Consider the following 14,622-nt stretch of genomic DNA (forward strand, 5'->3'; position numbering starts at 1 on the left):
AGCGTGAGTCTGTGTGCGCGCGTGTGTGTATATGTGCGTGGCGGGCGTGGGGACGCGGCTCCGGATGCCGGGAGCCTTGGGGGAGACAACTAGAGATAGTCCGGCCCCGTGCGTCTAGGTCTACGCTGGTTCCCCACCTCCTGTCAGGGATCTCCAAACCGGAGGAGGTAGGGAAGAGGTGTGTGAACCAAGCGGCGGGCGCCCGTTTGAGAAGAGTCTATGCCGAGCGGGGATGGGGAAGGACGTGCGCAAAGAGACCCTCCAGGGGTTGGGGTTTGTGCTGAGTGTGCGCCTCTGCACGGTGTGGGTCTCAATCTAGAAACAGACTAAAAATCTCCTCCTGAGGAAGCTTGTGGGGGGAGCCCCAGTGCCAGGAGGAGCTGCCTCGGTTTCCTAGTGAGGGCCAGACAGGGTCGGGGCATGGGCGCGCCCCCATCTCGCCTCTGTCTCTCGCCGGGCCCCGGCCACGCCGAGTCAGCCACCTAAGATACAAGCCAGCGCCCTCCCCATTCCCTGCCCGTCGTGACCACACGGCTGAGCCAGTTCCCTGGTCTAGAATTTTCCACCACAAGACTGGGAGGGCGACCCGAGCTTCCTGGGTTTCTGTACAACCAGCACTGAATAGGCCCCTGCTGTGTGCGCTCTGGGGTTCTGCCCTGGGGAGAGGGGGGCTTGAGGCACCTTTTAGGCGGTCCTCCTCCCAGCCAGGACCGTCACGACCCACTCCCACTCCGCTCCAGCCTCGCCCTCCCGGGCCTGGGATCTCAGAGTTGAAGCATCTCCCTGGACTGCCGCAGCCCGTCCTCAGCCTCAGTCTAACGTTTGTTGAGACCGAACCTCGGCTTCAGCGCCCACCGCCCGCCTAGCGGAGCAGGACGAGCCTTCGGGCCGGGGGAGGAGCTGGGGGAGGCCAAGAGCCTGAGGCTGTACGGGGAAAGCCACGCCCTCTAGGCCTTGGCTTTGACAGCAGGACTATCGCGAAGCGTTAAGATTCTGTTTGAAGTCATTTCCCAGAACATCAGATATAGTCAGAGTTAAAGATAAACATAAGAACACATTCCACGACCTGGGACAAGTGTTTTCCGTTTACTTATGGCCCAGAATCAGCCGGACTCGTACTGCCCCCTGGGACAGCCAACACCGGGCAGAGGACTGGGGTGCCCAGAGCAGGCGGTGCAGCTGGGTCAGGAGGCCCCACTCATCGGTTTGCGTCTGAGGCCTTCCGTCCACGGAGAATAATTCGGGCCTCTTTCCTGAGGGATGCAAAACTGGGGTTTGAATCTCTACACACACACACACTCCACATGCTTGTGTAGACAGTACTCAGCACTATTTGTTGAGGACGTTATCCATTCGTATTTACCCAGCACCTGTTGTGTATCTGGCCTGGTGCTAAGGCTATGGGGAAACTTGGTTGACAACAATGATTGCTGTTTGTTAGGTACCTCGGAGTGCATTTTGACTCATAATGACCCCATATGACAGCAGAACTGCTCCATATGGTTTTCTGGGCTGTAATCTGTGAGCCGGAAACCACTCACTGCCAAAGGATTTGGCTTTTTTGGTTAATCTTTTTTTTTTTTTTTTAAATTTTTTTTGTACTTGAAGTGAAAGTTTACCAATCAAGTCAGTCTCTTGTACAAAAATTTATATACACCTCGCTATATACTCCTAGTTGCTCTCCCCCAATGAGACAGCACACTCCTTCTCTCCACCCTCTATTTTTGTGTCCATTCAGCCAGCTTCTGACCCCCTCCACCTTCTCATCTCCCCTCCAGACAGGAGCTGCCCACATAGTCTCAAATGTCTACTTGATCCAAGAAGCTCACTTCTCACCAGTATCATTTTCTATCCTACAGTCCAGTCCAATCCCTGTCTGAAGAGTTGGCTTTGGGAATGGTACCTGTCTCGGGCTAACAGAAGGTCTGGGGACCATGACCTCCAGGATCCTTCTAGTCTCAGTCAGACCATTAAGTTTGGTCTTTTTACGAGAATTTGAGGTCTTCATCCCACTGCTCTCCTGCTCCCTCAGGGGTTCTCTGTTGTGTTCCATATCAGGGCAGGCATCGGTTGTAGCGGGGCACCATCTAGTTCTTCTGGTCTCAGGCTGATGTAGTCTCTGGTTTATGTGGCCCTTTCTGTCTCTTGGGCTCATAATTACCTTGTGTCTTTGATGTTCTTCATTCTCCTTTGCTTCAGGTGGGTTGAGACCAATTGATGCATCTTAGATGGCTGCTTGCTAGTGTTTAAGACCCCAGACGCCACTATCCAAAGTGGGATGCAGAATGTTTTCTTAATAGATTTTGTTATGCCAATTGACTTAGATGTCCCCTGAAACCATGGTCCCCAAACCCTGCCCCTGCTACACTGGCCTTGAAGTGTTCAGTTTATTCAGGAAACTTCTTTGCTTTTGGTTTAGTCCAGTTGTGCTGACCCTTCCTGTATTGTGTGTTGTCTTTCCCTTCACCTAAAATAATTCTTGTCTACTAACTGAATAGTGAATACCCCTCTCCCTCCCTTCCTCCCCACTCTCGTAACCATCAAAGACTGTTTTCTTCTCTGTTTAAACTATTTCTTGAGTTCTTATAATAGTGGTTTCGTACAACCGACTAATTTCTCTCAGCATAATGCCTTCCAGATTCCTCCATGTTATGAAATGTTTCATGGATTCATCATTGTTCTTTATCTATGTGTAGTATTCCATTGTGTGAATATACCATAATTTATTGGTTAATCTTTAAGTCAGCAGATCACCATGTCTCTTACAAGAAGAGCCGCTAACATTTCAGTTAGCAGCCAAGCACTTAACCATTGTACCACCAGGGCCATTATATTTGCAAACTGTTTACCCTGGGCCAGACATCACGTGTGATTTTTTTAAAAATTGAGATATTAGTTGGATACTAAAAAATTCGCTATTTTGAATTGTGTAATTCAGTGGCTTTTAGTATATTCACAAAGACTATGCGTGATTTGTAATCCTCAAAATATTTACGGGAGGGAAGCGGTGTTATCCACATTTAACAGATAAGGAAGCTGGTGCCTAGAGAGGCTAAGTAACTTGCCCATGATCACCCAGTTGGAACTGGCACAGTGAGGATTTGGAACCAGGCAGTTGACACCAAAGCCTGTCTCTGAACAAGAGGCTTGACTGCCTCTTAGGATGGGGTCAGACAATGGAGGATTTTAAAACCATCACCAAATGAGGTCCTGTTTGAGAGGACACCAATAGGGAGCCATTGCAGGTTGTTGAGCAGGTGAGTCATGAGGCTGAAGTTCCACCATGCAACCTTGTAATGTAACAGTAGCTGGAGTAACAGCCCCAGGTCTCTTTATACATTGATGCAGGAACTTCTCTGTTTCTCTCTAATCCCTCAGTTGTTGCACTTCCACTGCTGGCTCCTCGGCAAAAAAATAAAAATTTACTGGGCACCTGCTCTGTGTCAGGTGCTATCCTAGGCTCAGAGAATAAAGAGGAAAAAAAAGACATAGCATCTGTCCTCAAAGAGTTCCCCGGCTAGTGGGGCTCCATGACATACAGACAAACCACACTGCAACATGAGGAGTGCTGTTGAGGGCCCTGGGAACAGAGAAGAATGACCAAGAGTTCTCCCCCAGGGTGAGTACCAGGGCTTCCAACCAATTCTTTCCCTGGCTGAGAATTTGCCTTTCCACCCCAGAATCAGAATCTGCATTTTAACAAGATCCCCAAGTGATTATTATAACGTAGGTTATGATTCAATATATCTGAGGTGGAAAGGTAAATTCTCAAGGGTGGAACCAGAATGAAACAGTTCGAAGCCCTAGTACAAGGGAGAGATGGTCAGGGGCCACTGCAGAAAGCTTGAGCAGGACCTTGAAGGATGACGTCTTAGTTTGGTTCCCCCAGAAGCAGACCCTGAGACAATGATTTGAATGTGAGTAGTTTATTTGGGTGATTAAGGAAACACTGTGGGGAATGCAGAGGTGAGATAGGGAAGGAAGGTAAGGCAGCCAATAAAGGGTGCATTATCAAGCCAGTTACTGTGGGCAACTGGGGCTCCATCCCAGTGGGGAACTCTGGGAGACAGTGTAGAACGTGCCTCAGGCTTAGCCCACCAGAGAGATGAGGGAGCTGGGTGTGTATGTATATGCCAACTTCCATTAGTCATCAGCTCACTGGGTGAGAGCTGGTATTGGGGAACATTAATTCCTGGGCACTTCTGACTTGACCCCCATGGGGTGGCAATGCAAGCTCCAGAATCCAGAGAAAGCTGCACAAAAAAAATGCAAGTACTGGCAGCTGGATGGGGGCTGGAGTGTTCTGGAGTGGTAAAGGCAAGGGGACGGGGACAGGACACTGACAGTAACAATGGCTGCTTACAGAAGACAAATGTTTAGCTGGAGGACAAGCCCGAGAAGGCATTCCTGGCCAGAGACAGGCATGAGTAACGGCTAGAGGCCCGTATTCAGGAAAGCTGGTGTGCCTGGAGCAGAAGGTGAGGGTGGCAGAGGTAGAAGATGAGGCCAGGGAGGCAAGAGGCCACAATGCAAGGTGATGGGTTGTGGCCTCCAATAGGCACAGACACATTTCAGAGAGGGCGCTGGAGGAGGGGTGGTCTGAAAGACTGGCCCCTCAGCTGCACGGCTCACCAGTGAGCCCCAGAACACAAAACTTGCTGATTGGACCCAGGATGAAATGCTCACAATCTCTGCTCCAATACATTGCTTTTGTATTGGTTCCAAAGCAGACCACTGGCTTTGCCATTCGATGGGTCGGTCATTCCTTCTTTGAGGAATATGATAGTGCCCAGTAGCCAAGGTCACTTGTGATATCCAGGCAAGCTGGCCATTAGGACTGTAGGAGCTGCAAATGTGCTGTCTGAGCCTGGCAACAGGATTAGAACCAACTGCAGCCCTGGCTCACCTGCCATGTTCCCGTCGCTCGTCCCCCTGATTAAAAACTGCAAGCACGGAACAGGCCATGCCCATAAGAAATGGAATAACCAGCATCAGCATTTTGCCTTTGCCATCCAAGACTGCAAACACGCTCTCATTTGACCTAATCCTTGGTGTTAATGATGGCAGAGCAATTTCGGGAGGCAACTTGCAGCATTGATAAGGAGAGGAAAAGCACCACAGGCCTTGGGAGGCAGCGCTTCTCACAGATGTTGCAGCTGCTGCCCTCCCGCCAGGCACTTTGTAAACGCTGCCCTCTGATCCCCATTGGAGGCTGGGGAGGGTAGGAGAAAAGAGACGTGGAGGAGGGAGTGTATGTGGGACAGGGACGAATGAGCTGCCTGTACCGTACCTTAGAACAAACTAGAAAAAGTGATCTTTACTCTGGGTTAAGGCAACCCTGAGCCAGGCAGGGCACACAGCCTGTTGAGCAGAGTATGGGCTGGATTTGAGCCCCTACTCACTCCCTTGGCTGGATGTCCTTGTGCAGTGAACACCCTCCGCCACTACACGTGGCAGCCCCAGGGAGAGATGGAAAGACAGAGAGTATGACAGGAACCTGAAACCACCATGGCAGTAAGGAGGCAGGGGAGATGTAGTGTCTGATTCCATCCATTAGCAGAAATGCTAGAAGGGGTCTTGGTTGGAGATCATCTAGGTTAGACCCCTTCTTTTATTCAAGGTTACCTGGCTATTCCCTCTGCAAGAAACTCCAACGATAACAATGGGGCCTGGTCTGCCAGACCAGTGAGGGCCTGCCTGAGAATGGTGTGGAGGGAGGCCATGCTGTTGAGTAAGAGGGTAGAGGAAGAGGTAAGAAGCCAGCCATGGGCTCTCCATGCCTCCAGCCTTCCCACTGCAGACAAGCCCCCATTCCTCCTGAAGGGTGGTAGTCTCCCTGCCAAATGCCCCACCTTCCCACCAGAGCCCCACTCTGCCCCTCCCTTCTGCCTCTCACCAGACCTCTCACCAGGCAGCTTAGTCCATGCCTCATGTGGGCAAAGGGATGCCCCAGGGCCCTTCTGATCGGGGGCCAGTAGGATCCACTTCCGACTCCAACCCACCCTGGCATCTGTCTGCAGCCCAGTGGGCACTGGCTTCATCTCTCCCTCCTCTTGCCCTCCTCTTCCTTCCAGCCACACCTGCTTTCCAAGTGAGGGAGGCCTCCCTGCCCCTTACAGTATAGAAACTGGACTCTTCACACCAGCCAGGGGTTTCACTTAAAACCAGTCAGATTGTGCTGCTCAACACCTTTTCATTGCTTCCATCTCACTCTGCGAAGAGCCAAAGGGCTTACTGGGCTACACGATCTACCTTCTCCCCTCCCCGTGACCTCTCTGACTTCATCTCCTTGTTCTATCCCCTCACTGACCCCATTCCAGCCACACTGGCCTCTTTACTGGCCCCTAAGCTCCTGTCTCAGGATCTTTGTACCTGCCCTTCTCTCAGCCTGCAACAGTCTCCCCGTGGGTATATGCATTGACTCATTCCCTCAGGGCATTCAGGTCTCTGCCTCAATGCCCTCCTCAGGGAGGCTCTCCTGGCCACACTACCTAACATGCATGTCTTGTTACTCTTGTTTCGCCTTTATTTTTCTTCATAGCACTATCCTGGTCAGTCTCCTAGGACATAAGCTTCACGTGGGCAAGTGTCTTTCACTGTCACATCCCCAGCCCCTAGGACAGTGCCTGGCATACAGTAGACTTTGCTCAGTTCCTCAAATGTCTGAATGCAAAGTCCACTCCTCCCCACTGAAACATCTACTCCTTCCACCAACCATCCCAGACAGGGCCTAGAGACGGAAAGAAACTAGTCCGAGGTTTTGCCAATAAGCAGCAATAAGAGATAAAACCTGGGTAGTGCAGTTAACTTGCTCTGCTGCTGACAGAAAAGTTGGAGGTTCGAGTCCACCCAGAGGTGGCTGGAAAGAAAGCCTTGGTGATGTACTTTTGAGAAGTCGGCCATTGAAAGCTTCTTGGAGCACCATTCTACTCTGACACACGTGGGTCACCATGAGTCGGAACCTACTGGACGGCAACCGGTTTTTTTTAGAGACAAAAGCTAATAGGAACTATAATTAGAACTAGAATCTCCTGGTTCCTTTCTTCTTTCACCTCAGCTCCCTTGAGGTCAGGGATAGTCTCCTTAATTTTCCGTTGACTGATAAATGCAAACGTGCCATCCCTGGGCCTTCCACAATAAGGGCCAAAGTGACCTTCCATCTCCCCAGCTCACTATCGTGTTTTTATACCCAACCAGGCTGGCCGTGCTGAGCTGCCCCGGCCCTTTCCTCCTGCCATTGCCTCTGACAGAATGTTGCCTCTGCCAGACCCCAATCCAACTCATTTTCAGGTACCATCTCTTCCAAGAAGCCAGCCTGGATTCCTCCAATGAGACTGAGTTTCTCCATCCACTGAACCTCCAAAATACTTTGGTAGATTTTTTTTTTTTTCTCCTCTCCCCCCTTAGCAGGGGGCATGTTCTGAAGGCAGGGACCATGTCTTTTCACCTTGATCCTCCACAGCCTGGTCTTTCTCAGGCTTCAGCCTCTCTTTTCGCTGGTCTTAATTTCACTGAATACATCACCCTCAGTCAGCCAGTCTGCTCTTAGGCCTCCTGAACTCTCTCCACTTGACAGAAGCCAATTTCCTCTTCTTTGAGCATCTCACATTTCTTCAGAAGCTTAAAAGCAAATGATGTCTCTCCCTGAGGTCCCAATCTCCCACTAACACACTTGATGCCTTCCTGGTGGACATGCTCAGGCCTGGATTTCACCTGGGAAGCCTCCCAATTCTGTTCCTAGAGCCCGTTTTCATTTCTCCTCTGCCCCTGCTGCTGTGAGGGGCTGTTGCCAGACCACAGGCCTCTCTGCCTTCTCAGGCTGATGGATGTTCAGGGGCTGTCATTTTACCCCCCTCCCCCCTCCAGGTCCTCCGTCACTCCTGCTCCTAGCCATCTCCCAGGGCTGTACCTATACTGTTGTGGCCGGAAAGCCACTGAGAGTGAAACACTTTTTTTTTTTTTAAGCTTTAAATTCATTTTCATGCCAAGCTGCCTGTATTTTTCTGCCTGGCTGCTGAAAGTCACCCGAAATGTGCACCAAATGCCACCAGTCTGGGTTTGTGCGGCAGCTGGAGTCCTTGTGGCCCTGCCTGAGCGCTCCTGCCTGCCTCTCCAGCTCTCCTGCTGTGATTTCCCCACATTTTCTTAACTCTGGGCCCCGCGCTGAGAGAGAAGCTCATCAGACACACTTCACATCTTGCCTCCTCCACCCCTGGCTAAGAAAAGTTGCCTTGATTACGGGAAGTATTTGTTCCCCAGTTCTCTGATAATTCTATCAGGAGCCTGGGTGCTGGCTCAGGTGTCAAGGTTCTGGAGCCGCTGCTGACAGCTTCTTCTCGGGGGCTGCCTGCCCGCCCACCCCCTCACCCAGGGGCTGGAGGCAGAGTGCTGGGTCCTTTTCACTTGTTGTGACCTTGAACCCTTCATTGTATCTCTACTCCCAGCTTAAAAATGGGATAATAAAAACCTGTACCACCACCTTCTCCAGAGATGGTAATAATCCAATTAGATGAGGATGTGCTGGGAGCAACCTGGAAGAAAAGCACCATCATAAAATCAAAGAAGTTTGGACTGGGGGGGGTTCACAAACCATTGTCTGGGCTCCTCATCCTACAGATGGAAAAACTGAGGGACAGAGAAGGCTGTGAGATGACCAGTCCCAGCTTGAAAACCAGTGTCCACATTTCTTGAATTACAGGGACAAGGGGGCAAATAATTGTAAGGAAACCCTCCCTTTGTGAGGGATTTGGGGATTCAGAGTGTGACAGAGGAGAGAGGCAGACACCGGGCTTGGATCTCAGCCCTGCCAAGGGCTACCCACACGATGTGGAGCCAGTTACTCAGGCTGCTTCCTCACCCATGAAATGGACATTTCAATGCCTTGTTTGCAGGTCTGCAAGATTAAGTGCGACGGTAAATGTGTAAAGCACTTGGCACCCAGTAAGTTCCCCAAACAAGAGTTAGTTCCCTTTTCTTGTTTTATCTTAAACAGTATCACAAATGCTTTCAAACAGGGAGTCACAAAGGGAACATTTTCTTTTAGAGCTGAATGTTGCCAAAGACAACTGTGAACCTTGGATTCTCTCTCCTTTGGGGGCTTTTCTTATACAGTGAATGTGAAATGGACATTCTCCCCACCAGTGTAACGAGGAAGTAGAAATATTGCTTCTCCCTCTTCCCCCACTGCTTCTGCTGTGCCAGAGCTTCCTCGCAGGTACAAGGGGCAGCAGCTTTTAATGGAGCCTTCACTGAGAGGAAAGTGATTTCTACGAGATTAGCTGAGTGGTGAGGCTAATACAGTTATGATCCAATAAACATACTGATTAGGGTCATTTGCGCTCCCTCCCTCCTGCTGCCTGGGCAGGCCTGGAAGGAGCCTGCAGACAGCTGAGGCTGGGGATGCTGTAGGATGGAGCACTCAGGTTAGACATCCCACCTGAGCGGCAGGGGCTTCAGGTTCTGTTAACCCCTGCCCTGCAACCAGATCATTCTCTTTTTCTGCATTTCATCTCTCTGTATGTCCAAGGTGGAAATAGGAAATGGGCTGAACTGAGAATCAGAACTCCCCAGGTCGGAGTTGTTCACTGTGTACAGGGTTCTGTGCTCTATGCCTTTGGTCCTCAGTTTGCTTATCTAGAAATGGGTATATATGTCAACTATAGAAGCTGGTTTTGGGGATTGAGAGAAAAACACACAACGAAGCTTCTGCCATGGAATATAGAAGGGCCAACAATAACATTTTTTTTTCCTAAGGTTCCTTATAGTTGATTTTCTCTGGTTCTATGAAATTATTTGCTAGGCAGCTGGCATTAATAAACTAGACTTAGGGCTGGGTGTATAAACCCATACCCCAGTGCCGTCAAGTTGATTCTGACTCATAGGGACCCTATAGGACAGGGTAGAACAGCCCCATAGGGTTTCCAAGGAGTGCCTGGTAGATTTCAACTGCTGACCTTTTGGTTAGCAGCCATAGCTCTTAACCGCTACGCCACCAGGGTTGCTGGTATACAAAAGGGGCCCTGAAATTGCTTGTTGAATGAATGAATGAAACTGTAAAGAAGATTTTTTTTAATATAATTTTTATTGTGCTTTAAGTGAAAGTTTACAAATCAAGTCAGTCTCTCACACAAAAACCCATAAACACCTTGCTACACACTCCCAGTTATTCTCCCCCTAATGAGACAGCCCGCTTTCTCCCTCCACTCACTCTTTTTGTGTCCATTTCACCAGCTTCTAATCCCCTCCACCCTCTCATCTCCTCTCCAGGCAAGAGATGCCAACAGTCTCAAGTGTCCACATGATCCAAGAAGCTCACTCCTTATCAGCATCCCTCTCCAACCCATTGTCCAGTCCAAGCCATGTCTGAAGAGTTGGCTTTGGGAATGGTTCCTGTCCTGGGCCAACAGAAGGTCTGGGGGCCATGACCACCGGGGTCCTTCTAGTCTCAGTCAGACCATTAAGTCTGCTCTTTTTATTGGAATTTGGGGTCTGCATCTCACTGCTCTCCTGCTCCCTCAGGGGTTCTCTGTTGTGTTCCCTGTCAGGGCAGTCATCAGTTGTAGCTGGGCACCATCTAGTTCTTCCGGTCTCAGGATGTAGTCTCTGGTTCATGTGGCCCTTTCTGTAAAGCAGGATTTTAAACAGCTAAGAAGGAAGTGGCTCTTTATAAGGCTACAGAACCAAGGCCCAGTCACAAGGGCTCTTTGAACCTTATGATGCATGGCGGCTTCCATCTGGTCCAGTAGATGAGAAAGAGGGCTGACTGGCCTGCACCAGAGAGCACATTCCTAGCCCTTTTGGTGCCATGCTGACATCTCAGTTCTGCCCCTCACAGTCTGAGCAGTTGCTGGTTTTCCACATCCAAGGGTGGCAGGCATGGCTTAGTAAAATCGTGAAAGGCGTTGGCAGGCTTCTGTCTTCTGAGGAAGCTGCAAGTCTAAACTGTGTTCATAGTGGCCTCTAGTGGCAAATCTCCAAAATAGCATGCTAGCTAGAAGCTTGGCCACTGAAGGAATCTTCTGAGAACGACCTAGATTCAGAAAGCTAGGGCTAAAAGGGGCCTAGTTCAAATACCGGCTTGATGAATGAGGAAGCCGAGTTCCAGAAGTAAAGTGATTTGCCCAAGGTCACACCAAGGCCTCATCCCTGTGCCCACAGAGGCCACGTGTGTTCCAGGTACAGTCAGGGATGTGAACTACCTGTTTGGAGAACCCACCCAGTGCCATCGAGTCGATTCCGACTCATAGCGACCCTACAGGACACAGCAGAACTGCCTCGTAGAGTTTCCAAGGAGCACCTGGCGGATTTGAACTGCCGACCCTTTGGTTAGCAGCCGTAGCAATTAACCACTACGCCACCAGGGTTTCCGATTGGAGAACAGGGGGTCCCAATTTCTAAACCAGACCAAGCAACCTTAGAGTGAGGCCCTGACTTCGATCTCTTCTATAAAAGAATGTTGCTGAAAGATCCCCACACCTGATACTTACCTAAGTAGTAACCCCTCTATAGACAACAGGACGCTGAGGCTAGGAATGCTTTATAAGCAGTCACCTAAACAAATGCGCTTTTCATTTCTTCCTCCTCCCCATGTTGCAGTGAACGTGGTGCCAGAAGGGGCCACACTGATGGCTGATTGGCTTGAGGATTTGGGGGTGAGAATCATTTCCCTTGCGTGGGGAAAGCTATTTTGACGTCTCCTAGAGATACAATCCAAAAATAAATCAAACTGAGGGCTTCCAGGGGGCTTAGTCGAAAAAAGTGTTTGCTGCCATGCCAGCTGAAGCTTGGGTTTAGAGACTTGGGGTCCAGCTATTTCTGCAAAGGGATCTCAGTGTTTTCCTGATGGAGGATAATTTATTTGATTCACCCAGCAATAACCTCAAAGCACTGTGCAAGGTGCTGAGGGGACTCACATAGGGAAGACAAGGTCCTTGCTCTGAGCTTTGTCTTGATTCCAGCAGGAAGATGCTGTGTGGGCTCAGTTCGTTGATATGATGCGGATGAAGAGGCGGGAGAGGCATATGGTGGGTTCAAGAGCCACCGGCAGTAACGATTGCTGGCATCTGAGTGTTTTCTGAATGCCAGGCACTGTTCTTTATACTTTACCTGTAGTAGCTCATTTAATCTTCACAACGGCACCTTGAGGTTGGAGTCATGATCCCCTAGTTGAGGAAACTGAGACACAGGGTAGCTGAAGAATCTTGCTCCAGTTCACACAGCTGGTAAGTGGTGGAGCTGGGATCCAGACGCCGGCAGCGTAGTTCCAAAGCACCTCCAATGTCATACTTGCTGATGACACTTTCCCTGCATTTCCTGCAATGTCTCTTGGCCGCACGATCTTATCCACTCTGGTGCCCACAAAGGGATCATAGTGCCACATACCAGTCTGATGTCCACAGGGCACTAAATTGGGATCAGAAAAGCACTGATGCCTAAAGCTCCACCCTAGCTGTCAAAGCCAGAAGCCGTTAAAGCTTATCCTATGCTTTGAATGGAAAAATCCTCCTCCCCAGTTTCATGGTAGATAAACATCGCTCTGGGACTTTGCTATTCACTGTGGCCCATGGACCAGCAGTCACCCTCTCCTGGGAGCTGGCTAGAAATGTAGAATCTCTGCCCAAACGTGCACGAGAATGTGCATTTTAACAGGTGATTCCTGCACACAGTGAAGTTTGAGAAGCACTGGGCTAGGGCCTTTGGGGGTTGAACACCTTACAGTCTGGGGGCCAAACTTCTCCTCATCCATCCCAGGGTCACTGGTCTCAAGGTCTCTTTCCTTGGCTTGTCTGCCCTCAAGCTTGCTCCAAAAAGTGCAGAATCTCTTTCCCATCCCACCAAAGTGCTATCTCCCCTCTCTCTCTCAATTAGCTCCCGAAGGCCCTCATTAATCTCCATCTAAGTTATAAACCAATTCTTGCCTTCTCCCTCTCCTTCTGGATCTATCTGTGGTGTGACCGAAATGAGTGATCTGTGCACACCCACTTTTATGAAACTTGCCCTAACCGTGCTTGTCCTGAAAGGGTGTGGACACTCATACAAGAGGATTAACTACAGTTCCTTTGAAATGAGCTCCCCTTATACTGGAACAAGGATCCCTGGTGGCACAGTGGTTAAAGTGCTCAGCTTCTTACCAAAATGTGGGTGGTTCAAACTCACCATGGAAAAAAGAACTGGCAGTCTGCTTCCGTAAAGATTACAGCCTTGGTCTTAAGGGGACTTCTAAGTCAACTGGCAAAATATACTATTATGAAAACATTCTGCATCCCACTTTGAAATGTGGCATCTGGGGTCTTAAATGCTAACAAGCAGCCATCTAAGATGCATCAATTGGTCTCAACCCACCTGGATCAAAGAAGAATGAAGAACACCAAGGTCACACGATAACTATGAGCCCAAGAGACAGAAAGGGCCACATGAACCAGAGACTTACATCATCCTGAGACCAGAACTAGATGGTGCCCAGCCACAACCGATAACTCCCCTGACAGGGAGCATAACAGAGAACCCCTGAAGGAGCAGGAGATCAGTGGGATGCAGACCCCAAATTCTCATAAAAAGACCAGACTTAATGGTCTGACTGAGACTAGAGGAATCCTGGTGGTCATGGTCCCCAAACCTTCTGTTGGCCCAGGACAGGAACCATTCCCGAAGACAACTCATCAGACATGAAAGGGACTGGACAATGGGTTGGAGAGAGATGCTGATGAAGAGTGAGCTACTTGTATCAGGTGGACACTTGAGACTGTGTTGGCATCTCCTGTCTGGAGGGGAGATGGGAGGGTAGAGAGGGTTAGAAACTGGCAAAACTATCACGAAAGGAGAGGCTGGAAGGGCTGACTCATTAGGGGGAGAGTAAGTGGGAGTATGGAGTAAGGTGTATATAAGCTTATATGTGACAGACTGACTTGATTTGTAAACGTTCACTTAAAGCTCAATAAAAATTATTAAAAAAAAAAAGAGCCTTGGAAACTCAATGGGGCAGTTCTACGCTGTCCTTTAGGGTTGCTATGAGTCAGAACTGACGACAGCATACTGAAACAGGAATTTCTGCATCTGCGGCTAACTGGCAGAGTGGCTAGAAATTGTGGAATGACTCAAGTTTCACTCTTTGAGGGCACATCCTCTATGAAAACTGGCATACGCCCATCTGTGTGATCGCGCCAGCATGTGCTTGTGTTCCTTTCTGGACACGATAGGGCTCGTGCTGCTCTCTTTCCATGTGCACGCAGAACCTTCTTTAGAACCTGCTAGAGGCGGATCCAATTATGTTCACCCAGCCCATATGGAGAGAAACGTACTCCTACTTTTCCAGAGTGTAGAACAGGACCTCACACATCAAAATCATCTCTGGAAAGTCAGGAAATCATTTTAGTGGTTTGTTGTTGCATTTTGCTTTTTTTGTTGTTGGGGGAGAGATGGGAATGGAGAAAGAGGTTGAAGGTGGAGGCTTTAGGAATAGAACCTTATGGCATTCCGTACAGTAAATCACCGTTTCCAAAAGTTATAGCATGATAAGACATGTTAAAGCTATAATCCCATCTTCAAGGAGCTATCGGTTTAAGGGAGCAACATAACACACATTGCCCCTGGGCACACAAGGACATGAAGGTGGGTCTCCTGCAA

At 49.5% G+C, this 14,622-nt stretch overlaps 1 protein-coding gene across 2 annotated transcripts in view; it reads right to left on the minus strand.

Moving 5' to 3' along the window:
• CPNE5 (copine 5) overlaps nucleotides 1-14,622 on the minus strand; it is a 140,052-nt gene that overhangs the window by 111,254 nt on the left and 14,176 nt on the right. The gene's annotated exons all lie outside the window — the stretch shown is intronic.

This window comes from Loxodonta africana, chromosome 1 (assembly GCF_030014295.1).
Source record: "Loxodonta africana isolate mLoxAfr1 chromosome 1, mLoxAfr1.hap2, whole genome shotgun sequence".
Taxonomy (NCBI): Eukaryota; Metazoa; Chordata; class Mammalia; order Proboscidea; family Elephantidae; genus Loxodonta; species Loxodonta africana.